Below are 27,509 nucleotides of genomic sequence, written 5' to 3'. Positions count from 1 at the left end.
AAATGACATTTTTCTCACTTAGAATTAGATTAGGAATTGTTTCTCTACCTACATGTATACTTTGGGGGAATCTCATTGGTAGATTTAGATCCTAAATCAAGTAAATTAAAGTCATATTAAAGTACTGCCTTTTAAACCTTTTTAGTCAGTCTGGAAGGCAGATACTTACTTAGCCAGGAACACATTTCTAGTTGGAAACAGCCTTAGGATCTTGTTTTTAGCTCCGTCTCTGCATTAAGAATCTCATGTACGCTTCCTTTGGTTCCAGGTACACTGGTCTTCTAGGCAGGGTCTTAGCCAGTGTGGTATTCTCAGTGTGCTCCCTGTGCCACTGTCATTGGCATTACCTGGGAGCCTGTTAGATCTATACTTTCTCAGGCCTCACTGTAGACTTACTGGATCAGCCCCGTTAGAGGAGGAACCCAGTCCTCTGTGTTTCAACAAGCTCTGCAGGTGATTCTGATACATCCTGAAGTCTGAGAACCATAGGCATAGTGCATTAAATGGATGTACTTCCATGAGAATAAAAACAGGATTGACCTCACTGTCATGCTTTCAGGACCAGGTCTGTATCATCACTGGCATTCTGTTTGTTCCTGCATTGCTGATTGTAGAGGGTCTTAAGAGCACCCTGTCCCTGGTCTTTGAGGTTAATCACAACATTTGAGGCTGAGGACTGATGGGTTTGCTTCATAGAGGAACCCAGTTAGCTCACCAAGGCTACACTTTTCAATGGCCCACAGAAGCCAGCCTGCTGCTTTGAAAATGCCTTTCCAGTCACAAATCAAGATAAGGTGGGTGCATCAGTTAAACCAATAGATGTTTTTATTGAGCACCTACTGTGCTTGTAACAAGAGATGATCAAGACCTTTGCATTGACAGGAAAACAGCTTGGAAAGTGCTAGATGATCATCGACTTGTACAGGATATTTGAGACTTATAAATTGGCACTCCCCAAACTGAGGCAGGAAGAGGGCGGGACAGGTGCGGAAAGGCAAGAGCTCTCAGTTGAATAAAGTTCCACAGATACTTGTGTAGAGGACTTTTGTGTCATTCATATGTCCCTTGTGAATTCGAAAAGGGCACGTGTTATGCCGCATTTCCTAAATGTATATTTGACCTTAGAACATGCTCTTTACAACACTTCTCTTATAGCATCATAAAACAATATTTTGCGGTTGAGGAAAGGCTTTTCCAAATGAATACTCTACTTTTGAGGGGGGAAAATGTATTTCTCATAATGGATGGCATTATGGGAAACAGTCATTCAGGAGAACAGATGCAGTTTATATATAAACGTAGGGCTACAAATAGCTCTCTGAAGGCTGACGTGGGTTCTATCGTGTACAAAAAGCTTTTGAGATCTGGTGTAGGGAAAAGCCCATGTGGCCTGGTAGTGAGGTTTGGCTCTGCTATTCCCTAATTGTAAAATTGGACAAGTTACTTGTCCTCTCTGAACTAAACCTCTTTTGTGAAATGGTAACAATGATAGTAAAAATAATCAGTAATAAGAAGACCTATTATCAGGGTTGTTGTGAGGGTCAGATGAGTTACTGCCAGCAAAACTGACCTGGCTTACATTAAGTGGTTAATAAGAATTGGGTTTCTGGGGTGTCTGGGTGGCTCAGTCAGTTAAGTGTCCGACTCCTAGTTTCAACTGAGGTCATTTTCTCAGGGTTGTGTGTTCTAGCGCCACATCTGGCTCTACTCTCCATGTTGAGTTGGCTTGAGATCCCTCTCCCGCTCACCTACACATGCGCTCTCTCAAATAAAATCTTTTTTAAAAAAGGTTCCCTTTTTCACTAAGCAAAAATTGGTTTGCTCTTAGACTATCCCCTTACCAATGAACAAATCCTTAGTATTGATTTCTTTTGGTGGTGGCAGTAGACACTCAGTGTTTATTTTTGTTTCTTTGATCCTGGTGTGACACGGAGCAACCCACATCAAAACACTGAGATAATTTTAAAATAAAACACCTGGGTGGTGCAGTGGGTTAAGCGTCTGACTCTTGGTTTCAGCTCAGGTTTTGATCTCAGGATCATGAAATCAAGCCCCTTGTCGGGCTCAGGGCTCAGCACATAATCTGTCTGAGATTCCTCTCTCTCCCTTTGCCCACCCTCCACACCCTCCCATCCCCCACCCCCACTCGCTTGCTCACTTGCTCCCTTGCTTCCTTGCTCTCTCTCTCTCTCTCTCTCTCAAATAAGTAAATCTTTTAAAAATAAATAAATAGGGGTACCTGGGTGGTTCAGTGGGTTGAGCCTCTGCCTTCGGCTCTGGTTGTGATCCCAGGGTCCTGGGATCGAGCCCCACATCAAGAGCTCTGCTCAGCGGGGAGCTTGCTTCTCCCTCTCTCTCTGCCTGCCTCTCTGCCTACTTGTGATCTCTGTCTCTCTCTCTGTCCAAAAAAAATAAATAAATAAAAATAAATAAATAAAGCACCTAAAACTCAGTTAACTACAAATAACAAAATATACTGAGGATTAGTAGCTTTAAGCTGTTTGCACCAAGTCAGCAGGTTTAGGTGTGTACTCTCCAGAGTTCTGTCAAGCCGTCTATCTGCTCTATTGTTTCTCTGTTAGGTGGAGCCAATTGGAACCATAGTAATTAGAGGAGAAACTAACTGCAGTCTAAGTTTTCACTGGGGGATAATTTAGCCTCAGGAATTTCATTCCAGCCTGTGACTCTGTGTAAATTTGACTGTCATTATGACAAAAAGAAAGAGTTTCTGAAAGCATTCTGAAATTCTGCCTTTCAGTCATTCATTGTATTTGCTCTAGGAGGTTCTCTTTTTAGTGCCTATAGGCTTCTTTCTCAAAGAAGCAGTGGACTTCTCCCCAAGACATTGTTTCAGTGTTCACTATAATAGTCCTTACAAACTGAACAGGTGATGGGGCTGTGCCCAGGCTGCTGTCAAAAATGCTCCATAAAGGAATAAAAGAGCTGCTGTATGGACTGCCCCATTACATCTTTTTTTTTTTTCAATTTTTAAAATTTTTTAGAGAGCACAAGTGGAGGGGGGAGGGGCAGAGAGCGAGGGAGAGAGAGAATCCTAGGCAAGGCTCCATACTTGGTGTGGAACCCAATGCGGGCCTTGCTCTTACAACCCTGACTGAGATCATGACCTGAACCGAAATCAAGAGTCAGACGTTTAACCAAATGAGCCACTCAGGCACCCCATCCTCTTTTTGCCTTATGTGAAGAAGTTTTGCCTCCAGAGGGAACCAAGATGATATTGTCCATAAGGAAATAAAATGCAAAGACGTATGTCCAAGGATGATGTATTAGAACCATAAGTAGAAACATCACCATGAAAATAGCATAATTCAAGGAGAGTTTATTTATGAAGAAGGAGAGGGCAGGAAAATCACGGGATAGTACAGTAAATCAGGGACAGTAGCACCTAACCAATTATCCTTAGGCTGGAGGAAAGTGGTTACCACACTCAAAAGGGGAGCGAGGTCTACTGAGTCAGCACCTTGAAAGGAATGTTGGTTAAGGGGTTCGGTCAGGGACAGGCAACTTCAGAGGGAGACAGGGAAATAAATACCTTGGCTGTCTCCTTCTTCCTGCTCATCTCTTGCCAGAGCTCCCCCTTAGTTACCCCAACAGGGAGCCAGAGGAGGCAGGGGACCTCGTGATGTAATCCATGCTGGTTAGCTCCCAGAGAAGAGGGCAGGAAAAAGAGTGGATGTTCTCCAGCACAGACGGACATTGTAACACCATTTATAAAAGCCAAAGAGTAGAATCTGAAGGGATGACCATCAATAAAAGATGGGCAAAATACATGTTAGAGTAGACTGCTACCCAGTACAGCAGAGAAATGAAGTAGTTTTATATGTACTGGTATAGAACAACCTTCTAAGGTACATTAAGGAAAAAGCAAGGTACTCTGGTTCTCAGCCCAGGCTGCATATTAGAATCACCTGGGGAGGGGCACCTGGGTGGCTCAGTGGGTCAAGCCACTGCCTTCAGCTCAGGTCATGATCCCAGGGTCCTGGGATCCAGTCCCACATCTGGCTCCTTGCTCAGCGGGGAGCCTGCTTCTCTCTCTCTCTGCCTCTCCCTGCCACTCTGCCTGCTTGTGCACTCTCTCTGACAAATAAATAAATAAAATATTAGAATCACCTGGGAAACCTAAAGTAAAAAAATGTCAACACCTAGGCTCCTTTGCTGGAGCCTCAGAGTTCATTGGTCTGGGGTGGTGTCTGAATTTTGGTATGTTTCTTAAACTTCCTAGGTGATTTTGATACCTAGCTAGATTTAAAAACTTCCTGTGTGCATTATAAGCTCCTATTAATATATAAGAATCTAGGGAGGTATATATATATCTACAGATGTGTGTACATATTTAATATTTCTGTAAGTTACAGGGGAACGAGTCAATGGTAGAGACAGGGCAGTGGCCTTTGGTGGAAGGGAAACTGATTTCCTTTCAACCCTACCTTTTTGTTGTGTTGGAATTTTTTTAATATGTGTGTATGGATTGTTCAGTTTTGAAAATCAGAAATAGATTAGCTCAGTCTTAAAATTACCATTTTACTTTTTTTTTTATAGTTGTGGGGTACATCTTTGTAAGGATTTTTTTAATACATGTGAGCTTCTATTTTCCAATTCTATTGAAAAATAATTGACATACATCACTGTGTAAGTTTAAGGCATTCAGTCTGATGGTTTGATTTTTAAAATATGGAATGCTTATGATTTGCATGTCATTTTTGCCCAGGGACCATGCTAATCTTCTCTGTATCGCTCCAATTTTTGGTGTATGTGCTGCCAAAGTGAACACAAGAATTTTTTTTAAACTTTTCAAATTTGTTACATCCTTAATAACTAAGGATGTGTATAAGATGCTGTTTGAAGAATAAGACTTATACCAAGAACGTGTTGCTTTTGGTGTGTTTCAGTGAAATCAAGTCTTGAATTATTCTTTCAATGACCACATGACTCTTGTCCAGGTTGGTCTGCCCAGGGCTCCAGGTCAGTCTAGAAAATGGTAACTCTGAGACAGCTGAGGAAATTTGTCTCAGGGAACTAAGTAAAGTATTTCCAGTTACATCTCTGCATCTGGCCTTTTTTCAGATTTCTTACTAATTTGAGAAGCCCTAACTTAGGAAACCAGAAAGTCGTTTTTTACATTTACTCATGAACTCCCCCACCATTTCCTAAACCAACATTATGAAATTTAAGTAGTTTAATTTTCTTGAGCTATATATAGTTCTTTAACCTCATCTTCATCTGTCATCCTCCATCTGCTCTCTCCTCAATTTCCTTTAAAAGCCCCATTTTAAAGCAAAATATATGATGAAAAAAACTTAGCTCCCGACCTTTTATAGAGGTACACTAGTTACTCAATAATAATTAGCAGTTGCCCTGGTAACCTCAGACACACTGCTTAAATCACCTGTATTCCTCACTATCCCCTGCCTTCTAGCCAGTAAGATCACCTGCTTGGTGCTAATGAGAAAAAGAACGATTGAGTAATTTTATAATCCTGTTTAGGTTCTACTATAGGAGTAGGAGAAGTGATACTGTTTGTGATTAGACACACTGAAAAGAGGGTTTTTTGTTTTTCGAATGACTAAAGCAGTGAAATAGAGAAATCATCTTAGATTTGCACAAGTTGGCAAGCTTAATTTTGTTCACCACTGTACTCACAGCCTTAGAGGATGTAAGCAGGTACGACTTGCAGATTTGAATCTAAGGGTCACAACACTAGGGTTGTAATGAGGAATGACATGGGCAAGGCTGTCATCATGCCATGTCAAACATCCCTAACTAGAACGGCTAAAGCCCACTAACTTCAGCCCTTAAACTTGAAGAATACTGCTTGAAAGCTGGAAAATCCAAACCTGAAGCACAAAAGAGATTTCTTATCTAAAATAATGTGTTGACTTCAACTCTGTCTTGGAGGAAACCTGTATTCTCCTTTAACTTCCATACGCCATGCCTTACAGCACAAACTTCATGACAGGAGTGCCATGGAACTCTTTGCTTCCTCTGGGGGAGAAACAGCCCCCACCCCCTCACACATCCTCTTTCCCATTCTTCTCTTGATCCTTTGTGTGAAAGTGGAATTAGAGGAAATATGTCCTTAGTCATCCCATGGCAGCATTTACAATGTGCAATTGTCACAGTGAAAATACACTGGCAGGAGATCAAGAATCAAGAAGTGGAGTCATGGGAATCCTGGACACACTAATCCAATAGACACAGGATCCACATGTTAGTGACTGACATGGCCAATATAATCCTCCCAGACAGTAGTTAGACCCAGCACTGTCCCAAGTGAAGACTACAACTGAATAATTACCAGAAGAACACCCACCAACTGCTCTTACGTGACCCTCTAACCTATCTTGAATCTCGGTGGAACACAGACTTAATCTTACGTGTCCCTTTGGTATATGGCACCACCAGTTGAATATTTGCTGCTGTAGCCTTCCTGCACCCTGGAGGCCTCTTGAACATCAGCACTCGGAGTCGGCCAGATCTGACAGACAATCCCTTCCCTGTCAGTTAGCAAACACATACTGAATACCACATATTTAAGACACTGTTCCAGGCACTAGGAAAGAGATGAGCAAATACTTTTCCCTCAAATCTCTTACAACCCAGATGGTAGAAATCAGATCTATATATAGGGAGGGGAGTGTTGGTGCCAGAGCGAGACTGTTTTTAAGTAGTAAATGAGTGGCTTTGTCGTTCACTTAAAAATATTTATGGTTGACTGACTTGTCTTTGCAATTTATGTTTTGTGGGCAGGGTTTCCAATAATCTCCCTCCTTCATCTTCTAGAGCTACCCTGAAGTTTGTAATTTCCTTGTCTGCCTTGGTCCAGCTTACAGAGAGTGGGGGAGGAAGAATTATAGTTTTATGACCCAACTTTTTTATTCTGTTAGCAAGAAGGCTGCCTATGGTTAAGACTGCCAACTGTCCTTGGGCTTAGAAAACAAGATGGTGGAATGTTCCAAATGTTTGTTTGTTGGCTTGTTTGTTTTAACCAGAAGTCTCTATGGACCTCACATTTAAGATGCCATAAAATTTAAAATTTGGACTATAAGAATGATGGAGAGAGAAAAAAATATTTGAAGGAATTAAAAGTTAGAATTTGATCTCATTTGGTTATGTTATGTTTTTGAAGCCTCCCCACCTCCAACCAGAATTTCTCATTCGGACTCTTGTACTTTTTTTTCCCTCCCAAACAACCAGCAGTTTACGAATACTTGCTACAAAAATCTTAACACTTGCTTGTATAAAGCCCTACACCAAATATCCTGTTAAGTTGAAATTTAACTTGAGGGATTGTTTTCTGAACTAATGTGGAAAAGGAAAGCTCTTGAGAATTAGTTCTTTAAACTCTGAATCAGAAGAGCCAGGAAAAGTAGGTGAGCAGAGACTATGCTTTGCATAGTGGGTCAAGAGAAATTTTGCTACCACATTTTCACGCACAGCCAAATCTCTGTGTAGGGGTGCAGGCTCTTTTTTCTAGCTCTTTGTCTATAAGGAAATTCTAAATTCCCTCTTCTTCACAAACAAGTTATTAAGTTCTGCCTTTAATTTCAGCATGAGTCAATTAGGTCATATGCCCACAAGCAAGCACTCTGGTTCATCATTACAAAGGAAGAAACTTTTCCTGCTGTATTTTTCTTTACACACATGACTGATTTTTCCAAGTTCTTCTTCCTCTTGCAGAAATGTCAGCTTCTGGTGTTTATTCTTTTCAAGGTATAATTCACTAACCAATTCCAGTGGCAGTACAAAGGGAGGTTTAACAGAACCTAAGTTGAGTTGATATTTTGAATACCATTTGATCTGAACTGGGCTCTTAAGAGAGCTCTGTTACCAATAATCTGAATACTCTTGTTGAAAGCCAGCTTTGCGCCTTATTCCTCACTTTATTTCTCCACCAAGTCAGGCACATCTTGGGAAGAATTAGGTCTCTATGTACAAAACCGTCAGTAGAAACCTAAGATCCTCATCAAGAATATAAATATGTAATCAGTACGTCGGCCCCCGTCCCCAGAATAGGAGAGCAATTTGATTTCAAGCAAAGCCCTCTTATGGGGGGACCTGGGTGGCTCAGTGGGTTAAAGCCTTTGCCTTTGGCTCAGGTCATGATCCCAGTGTCCTGGGATCAAGCCCCACATCGCGCTTCCTCCTCTCTCTCTCTCTGCCTGCCTCTCTGCACTTGTGATCTCTGTCTGTCAAATAAATAACTAAAATCTTAAAAAAAAAAACAAAAAACAAAAAACCCTCTTATGCGCTGCCACAGCCTTGGGCTTAACTTTTACTCCAGATCCATCAAGAAATAGAAGAATTTGTAGTAAAGAAGAGAAGGAAGATACTTTCTCTGCTCAGATGATCTGACCTGAGTCTTGCCACCTATAAAGATGTCCCCCTTTTTTTCCGGAGAGGATATGACCCTATAAAGACTACTTTCAGCGAACCCTGGGTGGCTCAGTTGGTTGAGCATCTGTCTTTGGCTCAGGTCATGATTCCAAGGTCCTGGGATCAAGTCCTGCATCAGGCTCCTTGCTCAGCAGGGAAGCCTGCTTCTCCCTCTGCCTGCCACTCCCCCAGCTTGCTCAGTCTCTCTCTCTCTCTCCCTCTCTCTCTCTCTCTCTTTCTCTCTGACAAATAAATAAATAAAATATGTAAACAATAAATAAGTGACTACTTTCCTGTGTATCACTGTGGGGCTGCCTTTGCTTCGTATAATAGCTGTGAGATGGGAATGTGTGTCTTTGCAAAGCTGGGAGTAGAATCAGGACTCCTCTAAGGGCTGTGCTTTGGTTTTGTTGAGCAGGGTGTGCAGATTGAGATTTTTGGAGGCTGGGTAGGAAAGAGGGAGGAGAGATGACAGTGTTGTCAGTAGGGGAGGAATTTTGGGGGAACAGAACTATCTAAAAGGAAACCTTAGGAAGTTTCTTATGTTGGTAAGAGGTATGAATGCTCTTTCAAGTCCTCTCATGAGTCTTCAGTAATCAAGTTTTCATTATTCAGAGTGTCACAGTGTTAAGAACATGAACTCTGGGACAGACTTACTTGAGTTTGTATCCCAACTTCACTGCTTCTTAGCTGTGTTGCTGAGAAGAACTTACTTGGCATCTGTAAGCACCTCTATTTAATAGGAATAGTAGTAGATCTACCTCACAGGGTTGTCATTAGGCTTAAAACTTAGCAAGGCTTCTAGTTAATAAATGTTCACTTACTATATATTTATTTTTATTTTTTATATTATTTATATTATTTTCTATATTATTTTATTATATTATTTTATTTATTTATGTTAGTAATTATTGGGAGAGTTGTTACTTTACCAGTCACTGAGGATGTGAAGTGTCTCTGAGGGTGTACTGAGATGTTGAATCCTGCCTCCTGACAGGGTGAGAAGGGAGGCTGCCCACAGGATTCCACTGAATCCATTTCCAGAGTGACACAACCACGCCCCCTAACTCATCCAGACCAATCTTGGTTACCCACCTAACAGGGAGCACTAAAGCACTCTGAATAGCCAGGAGAGCCCACACCTTCCTCTGATCACTTCAGGGGATGGAGGGAGTATGAAGCAGAAGCACGGGCCAGAAATCCAGTCAGGCCGGAAAGAGCTGGAGCTTCTGCGAGGTGGCATCTCTTGAAGGAAAGCCAGGACCAGAATGAAGTTGAGCGGCTCTCTTTGTGCCAGCCATATCACTACCCTTTAGCCATTTGGAGTGTTGACCATCTCAACAAGAAGCTGCCTCCGCTTCATACTCACCCCTGACTTATCCTTTCCCACTGTTCTGTCTCTGCATCTTTCCCCCACCCCTGGTTTCTGTGTCCATAGCTTTGGAGTGCCCATGACCCTTTCAGCCCAGAGCTAGCTCAGAGCTTCACTCTCCACAGATTGCCACCCTCTGCTTCTCAGCCCTGTTTCCCAAGAGCGAGGATCTGACTGACTGAGCTCAGCTTTGCTCTGGGCCTTGTCATTGGCCGGTGGGTGCCTGTGGGCCAGAGATCCTGAGGCAGGTGGTTCTACCTTGTACTCATCTGTGGCCTGAGGGGCTAGGTTACAGAACCTTTCAGCAGGAACTGAGCAGGGAGCAGCTGTTAAGGTTGCCATGTCCAAGATATATGTTATTTTGTAACCGGTTAAAACACACTTGGCTCCCAGATTTCCCATCATCCAGTAGTTTGAAATATAACACTTCGTCTGTTGATTTGACAAAAGTTAATTGCTGATGAGGCAAGGTACAGGGAACTTAGGGGGGGGAAAAGACACAGAAGCTATAATAATGCAGAGGTCTGGATAAAAAGCAAGCCATGCTTCATGCCCAAGAGCCCCTTGGGTTGACATGTATATGACAACACAAACACTAACTGATGTTTATAATCTTCATCCCTTAGTAAATTCCATTTGATATATTCTATTTGTGAAGGTAGGGAAAAAAATGCATGCTGTATCTTAGAAAGATTTCACTTGGTTGTAATAAAAACATGGGTTTTAAATAACTAAATTTGTCTGTAGAGTTAAGGGATGGAAAGCCTTGTTGTTCACTGAGGTAGATTTTGTGCCACAGTTCTGATAATTGTGTGGGGAAAGGAGGGGAATACATGACCAAGCCAGGTTGAACATAATATTTTCATAGGGATTTTTCTTTAAACTGGAGCTGGGTTAAGAATGTCTCTTGGTGGGGCGACTGGGTGGCTCAGTGGGTTAAAGCCTCTGCTTTCAGCTCAGGTCATGATCTCAGGGTCCTGGGATTGAGCCTCGCATCAGGCTCTCTGTTCAGCGGGGAGCCTGCTTCCCATCCTCTCTCTCTCTCTGCCTGCCTCTCTGCCTGCTTGTGATCTTTGTCTGTCAAATGAATAAATAAAATCTTTAAAAAAAAAAAAAAAGAATGTCTCTTGGCCTTCAGTTTGATGAGCAGCCGTGTCTCACACTGCAAGGAGAAAGACCAGTTGCTGTGATTACGTTGTACAGAGAGACAAAATATAGTAGGAGTAACACTAGAAAGTGACTTCCTGTACAACTTTTCTTTTCTCTGGTTCAAAGTGTCCCATACTTCTGCTGCCAAATTATTCCTCAGTTCAGTGAATTACTGAATGACCTCGGTATGTAATCATGTAAGAGGTGATATAGATGGAGACAGTGCCCTGAATAGTGAGAGATAAAGGAAATAGAAAATATATTCATTCATTATTAATATACAACATATAAACTATAAAACAATACCAAAAGATCTAGGTGCTACAGGACAAAAGAGCTGCTCAGAGTCTCCAACTAGAAAGATAACTTTGAGCTAGGATGGTCAAGGAAGGCTCTGTCATCAAATTGGCACTTGAACTGGGTCTTGAAAGGTGGGTTGGCTTCAGACCAAAGGTACCAGGGGTATTCTGGGCAAGGGAAACAGTACGGAAAGACCTAGAGGCAGGAATGTATGAGGCATGTGTAAAGGGCAGCTCATAATTGGCTTTGTCTGAACATATGCTTTTCATCTATAGTATTAAAATTGTTTTGTTTCTTATGTCAATATGATTTTTACTTCTTTAAGGTGCCAAAGCAGGGAAAGTCTATTAATGTTGTCTTCCTATTCCAGAATTCCATCCTAGCTAGATCCACATAGAACATCTTCTATCGATTTATCTTGTGTAATTGACTTGCCTGAGACATTCCCTACTTTCATCACAGTTTTCCTTCACAGTAAATAGACCTCACCATCTGGAACTCTTCCCTAGTTTTTTTAGCCTGAATTTTCTTCCACAAAGGGCTTGTTTTCATTGCTAAGTGTCACACAAGGCCCTACAACATTGTGCTTCATCCTCTTTGCTTTGAGTTTTATTTTGTAAAAAGCCAACAAAATGGGTCTGAAAATCCGCTGGATTCTTCTTGTCTGTTACAACCCAGCTCTAAACACATCAGACTAATTCTGGCACCTTCAGCTTTCAGCAGGAGCTGTTTACCTCGGAGTTAGGCTATACCTCTAAGAGACTAATTCTGGGCTCAGGGAGGGCAGAGTAGTTCAGAGACAATTGTGACAGTCCAGATTCATAGGGGGCTTAATAAGGAGAGAGTATAAATAGCCATCACACAGCCTTACAGAAAATTCCTGCTTATTTTTACTCCTTAGGCAGAGTTGCTATGTTTAGCCTTTAGTTACTGTGTTAAACCTGCTAAAGTGATCCTAGTATTTATTTTCATTTGGATTGGTAACATCCACTCTCTCAAATTTTAGGTGAATTCTAGAAATTGCATCCCAGCATTTCAGATGTAGTTGATGCACTGTCACAAAGCACTGTGCTCTGTTTAATTCATTGCCCTGGTCTTTATTTTGGAGCATTTGCATTTCTCTAAATCCAGGGCCTTTGTAGATAGTAAGGAGAGCTAGCTATTCCTGTCCTTCTCACATGTTTCTGGAAGCTGAGCACTAGTATAAACTTCCCTAACATGACATCTTTTAAATGTATAGGCAGTTGCTATACTCAAGATCCTCTGTGTCAACTTGAGCAAATTACCAATTAGGATTCTTACCTACAAGTAACAGGAAACTCAACCCAACTAACTTAAGCTAACATGGGAATTTTTGGTTCATTATATTTACTTGAAAATCACAGGAATCACAGACTCCAGGCATGGCTGGATCCAGGGGCTCACATGGTGCCATCAGGCCCCAACTTCTGGCATCTCTCAGCTCAGTTTCCTCTCTGCTGACTCTTCTCTTAGGTAAGCTCTTTCTTTTTGATTGCAAGATGGTTGCCACCAGGTGGACTTAATTCTATAAACTTCAAGTCCAAGAGAAAAGAAAGAGAGCCTCTCTTCTGCAAAAGTTTGAACGGTCATTTGGGCTTAACTCCTCTTGGTCCAGATTGAATCATCTCCCCATCTCTTAACCAATCTCTGGGCAGGAGTATATAATACTCTATTGGGCTAGGCCTGAATAACCTGTTCCTCCTCGGCTGTGGAGGGAAGATCAACATGCAGAGTTCTTGAATTGTGAGAATTTAGAAGAGGGGGCATTCCCAGAAGGAGAGACAGCCTCAAACCAGAGACATCACTACAGTGGGTCTTTCTTACATGGACTTAGTGGCGGATTTGGTAGCTTTACATTCCAAGAGGGAAATCTATACTGATTTTTATTGTTGTTTCCATGAGTTCCTCACATATTCTCTAAAAATGGTTATTACAGAATTTATTCCTAACTGACCGGCTCCTTTGAGAATAACATATTGTATAGTTTTTAAAAACAAAGAAAATTTTGTCTTCTTATTTATCTCTGGACACAGTTGATGCATTTAAAAAATAAATTTCTGGGAAAAGGCTTTCATTATCAGTGGCCATTACAGATCATTAGAGGACACAAATGCCAGTGTGCTGGTGTTTGGCCTCCATTAGTTTTAATGACAGTGGTATAAGGATGCATCTTAGAATGGGATTTAGCAGAGAAAAACGTATCTTAAAGGCCTGGCCCCTTCTCTTCTGTGATAGCCAGGAACGTGCAAGAACAGAGTATCTTCTGGCTTGGCAGCTCTGGGAGCTCCTCAGGCACAGGCCTCTGGGTGGTGGCATCTTCTGGTGGTCTGCCAGAAACGGCAGAGCAGCCAACTCATGTGCTATGTGCAAGTCTCCAACTTGTGGTGACGTTGTCCAAAGCCTATAAATGTGGATAAGAACTGATTCTTCTGCCAGAATCACATGGAACTGCTGGAAAATTCCATCTTGATGTGATGTACCCGTGCCTGGTTCATATTCCTAAGAACAAATTTTGCTTTCAAAGATTGAAAATATAATCATGGGACATCAAGTCTCCATAAGATAGAGGAGGATGGTGATGGTGTAGAGGATAGCTAGTAATTCATTAAGGGTGGCTGTTCCAGGCACTGTGCTTGTATTTACTTATTTAATCATCGTAATGCATGAGGTTCTGCTGAAACCCTCATTTTACATATGATGAAAAAGCTACAGAGAGGGCGCCTGGGTGGCTCAGTTGGTTAAGCTTGTGCCTTCGGCTCAGGTCCTGATCTTGGGGTCCTGAGATTGAGTCCCTTGCTGAGTAGGGAGCCTGCTTCTCCCTCGCCCTCTGCCTGCTGCTCTCCCTGCTTATACTTTCTCTCTCTGTGTCAAATAAATAAATAGAATCTTTATTTAAAAAAAAAAAGTATAGAGAGGCTACCTAACTTACCTGAGGGGTGGGGGCAGGGTGTGAAACCAGTATTCCTCCACACCCAGTCACCGTGCCCTGTTGCTGTGCTGGTAGTGAGTGGGTAATGCAAGCTCCTCCTGTTGGGTACATAAGGAAAGACACTGAAGCAGCCACTGCTTGTTCTCTTGTTCTAACCCTCCATGCCCTAGTATCACTCAAGTCCAGATTCTGGGTGAGTTTGGGGAGCTAGGAAGAATGTGGGAGAACAGGAACAATGAAAGAGTACCTGAGAAAAGAGGTGGGGCAGGCCAAAGTTTGAGAGGAAGAAAGGAGAGGAGAGTAGGCAGCAGTTGGAATAGACTAGAACAAAGAACAGAGAACATGAAGGATGATGATGGGGGGGTTTCAGGAAGGGAAAGAGTGGGATGGATGTCTTGTGACCGCCTACTGCTGCCAGGTGCTAGTCCAGGGCTTTTGTGGACATTGTCTCTCTTCCCTGCAGCCCAGTGCGGTTAACAGCCATTTTCAGTATCCCCACTTTGCGGAGGGGGAGACTGGGTTTCAGAGGGAAAGCATGGCTTCATCAAGATCAGAGAGCTGGGGGGCAGCAGGACCAGGGGTCAAACTGAAGCCAGTCCTCCACCATGTTGAGGATGAGGATGAGTCTCTTATTCGTAGCCATGGTTTGTAGCCCAGATGTGAGCCTCCCATGAGAGCCTGAGATAGGGCAGATCCTCAGAGATGAGGATACTGATACAGCCCTTCCTTTGCTGGGAGACTCCTGCTGTTTTCTGCTATCACGAGGAACGGGAGGGAAGGAAACTGCTTGACAGCCCTCCTCCTTCCTTCCAAAGTTTCAGACTTTATAGAGCCGGCTCTTGAGACGTGAAGTATGCTGGCAGACTTGCTCCTCTTCAGCATTTCTTAGCCTCCTCATTTCAGGTGAGCATAGTCGTGAAATTTCCTCATAATGGCTCCTTTCTGCCATTAAAAACAAAACTAAAACCTTTCCTGCAGAAGCTGACCATCTGGTTGGCACTGTCGTTGCCTCCAAATGGCAGAGGTGGTGGCAGGATGTTTGCAAGTCTAGCGCTTATCTCTGGCACAGGCACCGTCCCAGTGTCTAGTGAGTACAGTCCCAATTCACTCTCAGTTTTGCGGAATGAACTTCCTCTTCGCTTTTTCCCTTTCCTTCCTTTCATTGCTTGGAATTTAGGTAGAATAGACCCCCTCCAGGCGGAACTGATTTCAGTACACTGATGAAAGGATGGCTTTTCAGCCCAGGTGCTGTACCCAGCTCACCGTCTGTGCAGGTACCTGCCACATGCATACCTGTCACCTGTTGCCAGCTAAAACTGGGGCAGCGTCTTTGAGACTTGCAGCCCTTTCCTAAGTGCAAGCATTTGTTTTTTTATTTCAAGTCTTTGTGTGCTGACAAGTTCAGTATGAGAGAGACTGTGTGTGTGTGTGTGTTTAGGGCACATTTGGGTGACAGTGCAAGCAAATTGTATTACATGTCCCAGGTGTCTGATGACAAATGTTCTCCAAGCATTACTGATAACCGAACAAATATGTGAGATTCATTATTCTTTTTCAAAATACATAAACAGCAGAGTAAATCTAGAATAAGACAGAGCAGCAGCTTAACCAGTGGCTGAGAGAAGGGGAGAGTCATTTGGCATTGGCCTGCCCTGAGCTACCTCACAGCCGTAACAAAGAAGGGAAAAATATGACAGAATGTACTGTGAGGTGGTCTGTTCAAGGAAGGCATGCCAGTTCATTGCGAGTTGCAAATTTTAAAAGTAATTTGCCATATAAGTCTGTGTATTCGTGATTTTTGAATAGCGCGATAGACTATGTCTTCTGTAGCAGTTTAATGCAAAAAATAAATTAGGCTTTCTCTATATAGTCGTTTTTCCCATTGCTTCTGATTAAAGGTAGAGTATAATGCTAGGCCGAAGTATTGAAAAGTTCTTTTTACGATGATGCAAGGTGGAGAACAACCTAGTCACAGCATTCTGGTGGGTTGCCCGAGTCAGGGAGTGATGGGCAGAAGGTAGCTTGCCTCTTACATGAAGTCTCTCTCCACATGGCTCAGCCATGCTCTGACAGGAGCTACATGACAGGTGATTCTGAATTGAGGCTTTTAAGAATATAAACACCTGAAATGCAAATAACCACACTGTTGATTATAAGAAGATACCAGAGGTATAGATTATATTCTGTCAAGGGAATTAAGTAGACTGGAATCTGCCTCCATCGGTGTTCGTTTTAATTCAAGCGACAGTTAAGAGGTGCCTACAGTGTGTTAACACGGCTCTGGGAACTTAGTTTATAGCTCCTGTGAAGACCCTGCTCTCACATCCCTTCCGGGTAGCATGACAGTGGGATCCAGAAGGAGGACACTTAGCCTTGACCTTTGGGCTTCATCTTGGAAAGTGAGTAGAAGTTACCCATGTGAAGACGAGGGACATTGTAGTCATATGGAACTGCATAAGTACAAGGACACAGAGTATGTGTCCCAAAACTGTGAGGGGGCTTGCAGAGAATGTGGGGGCATGGAAAAGTAAGAGTCAAGAGACAGAAGGATCACCCTGAGTCCCAAATTCACAACCAGTGTATTTTTTGGTGCTACCAAGATATTTCTCCAAAAAAGGGGGAAAAAAAAAAGGTGTTGGATTGTTTTACCAATAATAAACATTTTCCTGAGCCTTTAAAAAGGTCAGGCACTTTGCTTAGCAAGTTACATGGGCATTATTTTACTTAATCCTCACACTCACCCTCTGAGGTATGTATTACTTTCATTTTACAGAGAGGAAACTGAGCCACAGGAGGGTTGGGTAACTTGCCCAAAACCTAGCCAGTCCAGCCCTAAAGAGTTGTGACCACCTCACTGTTTGGGAGTTTGTCATTGTTGTTGTTGTTGTTGTTGTTGTTGTTGTTGTTTTGTCCAAAGCCTGTGGAAGTTCTAAATTAAGCGCCAACAGAATTGAAATTCTGCATCATGCCATGTGGAAGGGAGGGGTGATCCTGACCTAGATTCCACTGAGGCTTCCCTAACGTTGGAGAATTTTCATTTGGGGTAGGCTGCCTAGATGCCCAGGCTGGTCCCCTAACATGAGCTTCTTGCAAAGTCTGGTGGTTCCTCTTCCCAGTATTCAGCTGCTGCGCATAGGCAGCACCAAAACCTCATCAGCTTTAGAGAGAAAACTGTTACCTTCCTGTGTGTGGCAGCAGGAAGGCTAACAACCGTCTTTTCCAGAGAGGCTCTCCTTGTTGTGTAGACATCAGTACTTTTTAAAAGAAGGCAGGCAGTAGGCAGGACAAAATGTTAATATTTATTCAGTGCACCCTCACCACCCCCACGGTTTTAGTCCAGCTCTGATAATTCAGTCCCATTCAAAAGCAAAAGGCAGGAAACTGCCTTTACCAAGCTTTATGTTGCTTGGTAGCGATCTGGTTGAATAAGACGTTGTGCTTCTGTACAAGGGAATGTTATCTATATACATAAAGAAATGAAGGGCCAAGTCTTCATGTACTGATGGAGCAATCTCCGGGATATACTGTTAAGGAAGATAAGCAGTGTTGAGAACAATGTGAACAACTTACTACTGTTTGTTTTTAAAGATGGGGAAGTCAATCCATCCACCATTCTCCCTCTCTCTCTTTCTCTCTCCCTCTCAAGTTGATGAAGTTTTGGTACTGCTCCTTCCCTCCTTCCCTCACCCTCTCTCTCATAAATGCATACACCTAAGCTTTTCTGTAATATCTCTGAAAGGAAGTAAAAGAAACCCATAACAATGGTTACGTCGGGGGTGGGGGGGGTGGGGAGGGGTTTCTCTGGAATGGGAGACTTTATTTTTCCCTTTCAACTTTTTATACTGATACCCTTTTATAATTTTTGGAAATTTTATCAATTGATATAATGTCCATTCAAAACAATAGATCAGTGTACAAATTAAAGTGATTCCCAAAACATTCCCAAAACAAGCTGAAAGGTATTCATCTCGTTTATTTATAGATACAGATATGTACCTTTATCTCATGGTTGTGAATTATCCATCATAAGAGCATTTTAAATCGGTAGTTTATAACCAGACAACCCTGTAGCAATATAGGATTACCTAGGATCATAAATAATTGGAGACCTCATCCAAATACTTGCTGATACATTACATCTGAATTTCTAAACAAGTAAGCAGTAAAGTCCTATATTGAACTCCTAAACCTCATACCTGTCAGAGACTGATAAGTGTACACGGGCAGGTTCTTTGATATGTGTCCAAGTCCCTTATCAGAGATAAGGAAGCTTAAATGTAAACCTGTGATTTAACTACATTTCACATTTGATACAGACTTACAGGAAGGAATGTGGAGAACTTACGTACTTGGAATACGTTGCTCCAACATTTCACAAGGTTTTCCTTTCCTATGTGAAAGGAGCCCAAAACTTCTGTCTCCTGTTTAAGGCTATTTAGGTGACATAAGAGCTAAGTCTTACTTTTTGGTGCTTCCCAGGTAACTAAGTGGTAGTATTATTTTAACCAGTTTAAAAAAAAAAAATCAAGCATCTGGGCTTTTGTTTTCAGCTGGCAGAATTTATGAACAGTAAATTATCAAAGGGATTGATAAACATCATGAAAGGCAAACTCATGAAAAACGTAAACAGATGCTTAAGGGTGTCTGAGGAAGCAGGACTGTGGTACTCTGGTGACAATGAAGGAAAATGTGTTTGAGATCATCTTGTCATTCTTGTCATAAATGAGGGTGTCTGCCATACCTCAACTTAACATGATATTTTTCTTTTTGCAAGTACATATTATTGGGAATATTCTAGAGGAAGAATTTTGTACCAAATTTTTAGTGTTTACTGAAAAAAAAATTATAAACTTATTCTTATGAAGGATAATGGGTACCAAAGTGAGAAGATTCCTAATATACATCTGATCTAGAAGTTTTAGGCTGTTTAATGTATTTGGTGTAGAGAGGAGGGAGTTTTTTGTATTTTTGCAAAACCAGGCTTACGTTTCTTTCTGATTCTTTTTTTTTTTTTTTTTTAGGTTTGAGAGAGAATTGGCATAAGGAATTTTTTGTGGGTTTTTTTTTTTTGTTTGTTTGTTTAGATTTCATTTATTTACTTGACAGACAGAGATCACAAGTAGGCAGAGAGGCAGGAGGAGAGAGGGGGGAAGCAGGCTCCCCGCTGAGCAGAGAGCCTGATGCGGGGCTCAATCCCAGGACCCTGAGATCATGACCTGAGCCAAAGGCAGAGGCTTAACCCACTGAGCCACCCAGGTGCCCTTGTTTTTTGTGTTCTTTTTTTTGTTTTTTTGTTTTTTAATTTCAATTAGCCAACACATTGTACATTAGTTTCAGATATATTGTTCAACAATTCATCAGTTGCATATAACACCTAGTGTTCATCACATCACTTGCCCTCCTTAATACCCATCACCCAGTTACCCCATCCCTCCACCCATCTCCCCTTCAGCAACCTCAGTTTGTTTCCCATAGTTCAGTCTCTCATGGTTTTTTAACCAACCTTACCTTTTTTGTTTTTATGATTTAAGTTCTTCATCTGAAATATGGCATGTGAAATGAGCTGGAATCATCTTCATGAGATGTATATCTTTTCCTGTAAACCAAAGATTGGTCATGCATTTGTTTCTTAAGGAAGATGAAAAGTCACATTCCCTGTGTAGTAAGGAATCCACTGCTCAGTAGACTTTGGACAGAGACTCACCAAGTCTAGTTCTCATATTTAGGAACAGAAGTTCACTTCTAACGTGGTAGGAATTAATCCCATGGGACTTTACTTTGATAGCAAATTTCACGTAGGAAATTATCTATAGATCTGGTGGGCACACCCTTTTGTCAAGGTAGTGACTTCCAAATACTGTAAGATGAATGTCTCCAGGATTTTTTTTTTCTGTCCTTCCTCCAGTTCACCTTACAAGGAGGATCAGCTCCATACTCATTCATGTTAAAGTTGAAGTTCTTTTACAACTGAATAGGAAGAGCCGGTCTAAAAATGAGAAATTAATTTGGCTTAGCCCTAGGGTAGCTTGGAGAATGCTTTTGAAGGTTAATATAAAAAAGCACTTGGAAAGACAGTTCATTTTGGAGCCCAAGGAGAAAATTCCTTTAGATAGAGGTTTAATGTAAACCTAAGTGGCAAGCCTTTAAGCAAAACTGTAGATATGGCATGGAACCTTAAATTTCATTACTGTAATGTTAATTTCTGCTATTAAAAAAACTCAGGTATCTCATTATCATCCTTATGCAATTTTCAGCTCATAATTTAAGAATCCACAAATGCCTTTAGGGTCCAGTATGCAAAAGAAATTATATATTGCCAGGAACCATGAAAAGGAGATAAATAGTTTCATGGAAAGCAAAAATGTGTATTACATTGAATCAGGCCACAGTCTCAGTATGCTTTGGCATTTGACTGACATCACTTTGAACAAAAATTTGACCTCTCTATTCTTTCTAGGGAGCATATTTCTCAGTGTGCCTGTTACAGCTATTGCCGAGGTAAAAATTAAGTAGGCCCTACTCTACCCACTGTCCTGTCTGGGCAGTAAATTCTATGATCACTCTAATTATAGTTAGTATGACATTAATCCTAACACCTCATCATATTCATGTCCAAGTGTCTTTTTTACTAAACTGATCATCTTTGGACATGGGAACATCTTGTGTGTGTCCATGCAGGCCTCATCAAATGCCAACACTGCTCTGTCACAGTTGATTACCAAGCCACAGATAACCTGAGAGTGACAGCATGTGTGTGTGTGTGTGTGTGTGTAGATATAGCAGACCCATAAACCTTGACCCATAGCTGCTTTGGAAACAAGGTGCCTTCAGCAGGCCAGAAATTTGAAAACATTCCTAGGAGATTTGGAATCTGGCTAGCACTATTGTCAAGAATGATAATGTAGGATGAAGCAACTAAGGTTTCTGTTTTGTGAATGAGAGAAACAGAAGCTGAGAGAGCTTGAGGACCCTGTTGGAGAATGTATAATGGTCTTAGGTTAGGAGGCTTTTGTGGAAACCTAGACCTTCTGATTCCAAGCACAGTGTTCTTTCTGTTGAACCAGCACACAGAAAAAGCAGCATCGTGTTCATAGTATGAAATGAATCACCTGGGGGAGAAATGTAGAAAAATGGGAGATTACTATTCCCTCTGCCTAGTGTTTCTTCTCCCTGCAAGCACTTGCTCATATCTGCTGTGTCTTTGAAGATCCACTGCGGGCTCCTCTAGGGAGCCTTCCCCAACTACATCACCATCAACTACTTTAGGCGCTACTTTGCAGCGCTGTCTCTATAGTCAGTGCCTGGAAACCTGGCCAGCTTCCTTTCCTCTGCTTTTTACTTAGCATGGATTTGTCAGTGATCAAGACGTATCAGTTCTGCCTATCTCACATCAGCCCACCTGTCTCTGGCCCTGCTGCCTCCACCCTAGCCCAAGCCTTGCCCATCTAGTCTTCCTGACCCTCGGCCAGTACCCCCAGCTTCTTCTCTGTACAGCAACCCTTAGGACTGTTCTAACAGGCGAACTTGAACACACCACTTTCCCCCCCTCACCAATGGATACTGTGAGCTCCAGAATCCTCTAATTGACTGAGAGGCCCTGGGTGGTCCAGCCCTGCCTGACATTGCAGCCTCTGTTGAAACTCTCTGGGTGGACCCTACCAAACTGGTTTTACATCCTCCACCTTGCCCTGTGGCTTCTCACTTCCAGGGAATGCTATGTTACTAAACATCCCTTCTTGCAGAGAACCCTTCCTGATTCTCCCTCCTCACCCTTGATGGGGTAACCCCTGCATATTGGGGAAACACTAAGCTCCCAGTAGTGTGTGATGTCATCAGCCGTTTATTTGTTACATTCTCTGAGGTGAATGTCTTCTCAATTGTATCTCCTCAGTGTCCAGCACAGTGCTGAGAACATAGGAAAAATAGGTTTCTGCATGAATGAATAAACACATAAAATACATTGAGAAGGCTTTCTGGACAATCCCTTTTGCAGAAAGTGGAATTTTGGCACCCTCCCCACAGGAATGCCACTATCTTTGAGATTTTTAGTGGTTTGAGTTTGGTTTCGTTACCATTTTTAGTTTTTTAATTCTATAAACACATCAAATGTTTAGCAACTCCTTGTATTCCAGAATTGTTTAAAAATTTCCAGTGTCTTCCATTTGCCCATAGCTAAAATAATATGTAAACTCTCTATCCTGCCTACGTGACCTGGCCCTTGCCTACCTTACCTGACCTTTCTGACCTCACTTCACCTGGCTGTCTCCCCGGCTTTGCCATGGTCCTATGCTTATTCTATTCCTTGTGTAAACCAAGTTCCTTCTCACCACTAGGCCTTAGCAACACCTGTTCCTACTGCCTTAGAAAGTTCTTCCTTTGGTGAGTGCTGTGAAGTGTGTAAACCTGGCGATTCACAGACCTGTACCCCTGGGGATTAAAATATATTATATGGTTATAAAAAAATAAAATTAAAAAAAAAAAAAAAAAGTTCTTCCTTGATCTTCACATGCCCTAGCCTGCCCTGAACCTTCTGGTCCGCACCCATCACTGTCTGCCACATCACCCTTTTACTCTGTTCGTAACACTTTCCCTCTGATGTGTTCTAACCAGACACACTCACTCAGCTCTTTATTGCCCCTCTTTCCTCAAGACGCTGTAAGTCCTGTGGCAGTGAGAACCATGCTATCTTACCATCTCAAGATTCTCAGCACCTAGAGAAGATCTAGCTCAGAGTCAATGCTTCATAAATATTTGTTAAATCCATCCAGTTTTTAAAAAATAAAACTTAGTTTTTGATGCACTAAGAATTCCTTTATCCAAAACCTGTCATCAACACAGAAGATGAACAAGATAATTTCTCATGTAGCTTAAGTAATTGGCCTAGGAAATAATTCACATAGCAAGTAAGTTTTATATACTCATCACCCGGTGTGTCAGGCCAGAATGTCCTGAAGTTTGCTAGTACAGACGTTTTTTGCTCTGTCTGGGTGGTGGCCTGGCCAGGCTAGTTCTTAGGTAGCTAATCACTCTGTCTTTAGCTACTCCAGTCTCAAATTGAATTCCTATTTAGGTAGTTCTTTCCATAATCATGTCAAGAAAAGTATTTTTTTAGGGTAAGATCCTTTCTTGATCATGGTCTACCTGATCCTTTATAACACAGGTTCCTTGGAAAGTTGATGGTACCAGTCGATAAGAGCCCAGACACACTCTGTGGTCCTCCAGTTTTGTTGACTCCATGTGAACCCAGCTGCTTGGCTACTTTGGTTTTGGTGTTATTCTCTTTATGCCTCAGGTAATTCAAAACTGATAAATGAGCCAGTTTCTTTTCCTAGATAAGGCCTGTAGGGGAATTTGGCCTGTTACTGGTGACAATATAACCTCGCAAAACATGCATAAACACAATGCTGGCTAAATACTCCAAAGGTGAGGGGCAGGAGTGGGTTGGTATAGGCCCAAAGTAAAATATCCTGGAGGGTTTTCTGTGATTTTCCAAAACCCCACATTCAAAAATGGGTTCTTCTCATCTGCTGGGCCTATCGTGGGAATTGAGGAAATAATGATAGCAAAGCAGTCTGTGTCCTGCCTTGTAATATACCTTGGGTAAATGTTACCTAGTACTATTGTTCACTCATCTCAGCTCATATTCTGGAAGGACACAAGACACTGGGCTTTGTCTCTAACACACTTAGAGTTTACCCTATCCTGAGTAGTTGCAAAACTCACTGACAATCTGTCAGCTGCTAGGGAGCAACTTGCAGAATGAGTTGGCTCCAGGCAACTCATTTTTCGAGCCCTTCCCTGCCCACACGTACTGTGAGTTACCCAGAAAGCAGCAGCTGCAGCCACCAGTGGAAATTCCCCAAGGCCACTCACTGCCTCTGCTTGTGGGGAAAGGCATGGCAGGGGAATGGCCTCCTTCACCAGCTCCTAGGTGTCTGGCCAAGGTCTGCAAATCCTGAGGCTCTATAGCAGTTGCCCTATTCCTCACAGATAGCAGAACAAGCCTCTCTCTCTGCCGTTCTTGTAAGCAGGCAGAGCTCATGGGGAGAGAGCAGAAGAGATTTGGGGAAGGGCTCCATTTTCCTGGTTTCAGCAGAATTTTGGATAACCTGAGGTTCTTGCAGATTGTTTGTTCTGTCTCTCTTCCTCTCTCCATGATAGTCATAACATTTGAAGTTCCCTTTGCCTCTGATCATAAACTCTGCTTCTCGAATAAGGGAGCAAGTTATTCAGATTGTAGAAATTTCTTAGAAGGAAAGGGGGTTAACGGAAAACAGCATATGTGTCCATGTGCTGACGGTCTGAATATTACATTATCTATTTCCACAAGTAAACTTTAAACCAGACCGGTCTATCACACACAGAGATGGCATTGATCTTCCAGGAGGAATTGCCAGCTGCAAAATGCCTGCTGTCCCTTCCTGCCCATTAGGGGGTGGAGAGTGCCTCTTTTCAACTAGCTGAAACACTCAGTGTAAATATTTGAGACTCCAACCCAAATTAATTCTTGCTAATCCTTTATCTTCCTTTAAAAAATGAGTAAGAATCATTCCCCCCTTGATTCCGTGAGGATGAAGAAAGGACATTTTACCTGCTACAGTGTCTCCAGCATTGCAACTGGAAATGTAATGGGGGTATCTGGTTGCATGTTTGGGCTCAGCCTGTGTGGCTCTACTTTATATAAGCTCGTTCATAATTCAGCATTCAGACTCAGCTTGCTGGTTGATGGCCTGTAGGGAGCCAGTAATCCTCATTTCAGGAGAATAGTTAGTGAGAGCAAACCTACCCTCCCTTGTCCCACCAACCCCCTCGTTCTAAAACACTGCAGTGGTTCAAAGCAGTCTTTTCTGAGAGCTCTCGTTTATTTTGGAGGAATGATTTGAACCCAGGTTAGTTTGGCCCCATTCTTGTCTTAGTACTCTTGATTGGCTCATTTGATGGAAGAAAAAAAACCCCATGTATCTAAGAGACCAAAGAAGGGGACAGGTGGGGAAGAAAAACGAACATGGGTGAGACCAAATTACCCCGCTGTGGGTGAGATTATACATCAGCATGACCTTTTTTAGCACTGTAGAAATATTGATCATAAGCCTTAAGATGGGCTTATCTTTTGAGCAATTACACTTCTAGTATTTACCACAAGGACATACATAATGAGAGATTTATGCAAAAGTGGATGGACTTTTATCTCAGTATTATTTATAATTTCAAAAACAAACTTAAATGTTGAAGAATAGCGATTATTTGATAATTAACACACAGCCGTGGACTACAGTGCAACTATTAAAAGTTGTATTGCCAGTACATTTCATCAGCAAGGGAATATTTTCATAATAAACGCCCTTGTTGAAAAAAGCAGAATAAAAAAGTCTTTAAATTACAATGCCAGTTTAATACACAAACCAAAATACATATGGATGCATATCTACACATAGCAAGGTTCTAAAACAGTCACCAACATTTTAACAATGGTACTGTAGGGTAATAGTATTGCGGGTTATTTTTATTTCATTTTGTCTTTCTGCCTGTTGTTTCTTCATTGTCTACATTGAGCACAGTTGCTTTTATAGGCAAAAACAGAAACAATGGATTTTCTTTCTATATTTTAAAATATAAATATGCACTGAAAAGATATATCATGGGGCATCGCCCCCTTTTTTTTTTTAAACCAAAATGGGCAGAGGAGGAGGAGGAGCGGAGGAAGTAAGCTGGCTTTAAATATTAGAATTAACCAGAGCCTTGGAGTCCTTCCTGGTTAATTTTGCTTTAGATAGGCAGATATGATTGTGCGAACACTAAGGTTTTTGTATTCCTCACTCTAAATCTGTGAGTTTATCAAATTCATTAAGTATCAGTACTTGCTTTTATTTTGGGAGCCCCTTCTACCAGATGTGGTGTCCTGTCCTTTATGAAGGTTCACTTATGCAGTCCTCACAAAGGCCCTTTGGGGTAACATTTTCCCTGGTTTTCAAATGAGGAGAGAGAGCTGGGTGGTAAAGAGTCCCACAGGAATTCCACCTGTGTCCATAGGCCTTGCTCTTCCCACTCAACCTAGCATTCCCTACAGAAGTTTCCCAGTCTTCTCTAGGCCTGTCTTCCTCAACATGCCACTCTGTTCACAGAACCAGCCTTTACCCTGATGACAGAGGTATACGTAGAGAGAAGGGAAGTTGGATACTGAGAGGCCCATGGTTGTGCAGAAAAAGAAGGGATGGAAGCTGTTGCAGTGGGCCACCCACCACCCCCCAAGAAATGCAGCCATTCATTGAGTCTTGACATTCAAGGATCCAGCCAAGCCCACCTAGGCCAGCTTAGACATAGCAGTTCCCACTGCAGAGTATTAGAGGAACAGCCGTGCCGTCCCTGGCAGCAGTTGTATGAAGCCCGTGCAGTGCTGCTTTTCAGAGTGTGGACTCATCCTCGGAGAAAGACGGAGCCCAAAGAGGAAGTATTATCCTACAACTCTGTCTGTCCACCCACCCTTTCCTCGGGGGCTTCTCAGGAAGCATTCCAGAGGAGTGACTGGGGATTGAGACTGTCTCCACTGACACCCCCAGAATGAGCGTGGGCAGGTGGGTAATGCCTGTTTGCCCATCTGCCCAGGTCCATTTTCTGCACCACTAAGGCTTTCACTGACACCAGCAGCATTTCTTTGAGAGAGCTAGTGGAAAAACAGACATTTCCTGGTAGCCTGCCCTGAAAAACGAGGGTTTAGTTAAGGTCCCTAAATGAGCCAGAGCTCAGTACTGACACCTCCGTTTGAACATGAAATTCTGGGCTTTGGGCACCAGTTATTTGACACCCCTGGACCCCTCTGCCCCCGGTAACACGACCGGAGTGCCTGTGAACGTGCCTCTATGTTTTCCACTGGGGGCTTTGCTGTGCAGACACAGGTAACAGAGCTGTGCTAAGAGGGGGAATCATCGAAAGAGGGACACCCGAGAACCTGAGGCATATTACTACTTCTTCTCTGTCCTTGTAGTTAGTTAAGTAGTGGTACCGTTTTCTCTTCATTTTCACTCCTCTTGGGATCATTTCATTGGGGTTTATAGATGGTATAAGTCCTACTTTTCATTTTGTAACAGAAAAACTGTTTTCTCAAGACAAGTGAAGCATACCCTAATCTTAACAGCTATCCTTTAGTGAACACTTACTGCATATCAAGCTTTAATACACTAAGTATATTTATAATCTCCTTAATTATCCCCATTTTAAGCAGGGAAAGAAAATGTGGGACGCGGAAGTTAAGCTGCCCGAGGTCACACTGCAGAGCCAATACTGGAGAGCCGTCTGACCCTAAAAACTTGCACCTAGCTGTTAATTCGCTATTCTTAAGAATATTGTTTT

General features: G+C 42.3%; 1 protein-coding gene, 1 long non-coding RNA gene and 1 other non-coding gene across 6 annotated transcripts in view; 2 read left to right on the top strand and 1 right to left on the bottom strand.

Annotated features, from left to right (window-relative positions):
• Positions 1 to 27,509, top strand: part of ARHGAP26 (Rho GTPase activating protein 26) — a 443,583-nt gene that overhangs the window by 378,784 nt on the left and 37,290 nt on the right. The gene's annotated exons all lie outside the window — the stretch shown is intronic.
• On the top strand, positions 1,495 to 27,509 carry LOC116859181. Its single transcript, XR_004381101.1, has 4 exons — positions 1,495 to 1,602; positions 2,525 to 2,528; positions 16,780 to 16,794; positions 27,499 to 27,509. It is a non-coding gene; the product is annotated as an uncharacterized LOC116859181 (long non-coding RNA).
• Positions 4,684 to 4,789, bottom strand: LOC116859182. Its single transcript, XR_004381102.1, has one exon. It is a non-coding gene; the product is annotated as a U6 spliceosomal RNA (small nuclear RNA).

Source organism: Lontra canadensis, unplaced genomic scaffold, assembly GCF_010015895.1.
Source record: "Lontra canadensis isolate GAN:19392208 unplaced genomic scaffold, GSC_riverotter_1.0 scaffold149, whole genome shotgun sequence".
NCBI lineage: Eukaryota > Metazoa > Chordata > Mammalia > Carnivora > Mustelidae > Lontra > Lontra canadensis.
This window is presented reverse-complemented; position numbering and strand designations above follow the sequence as displayed.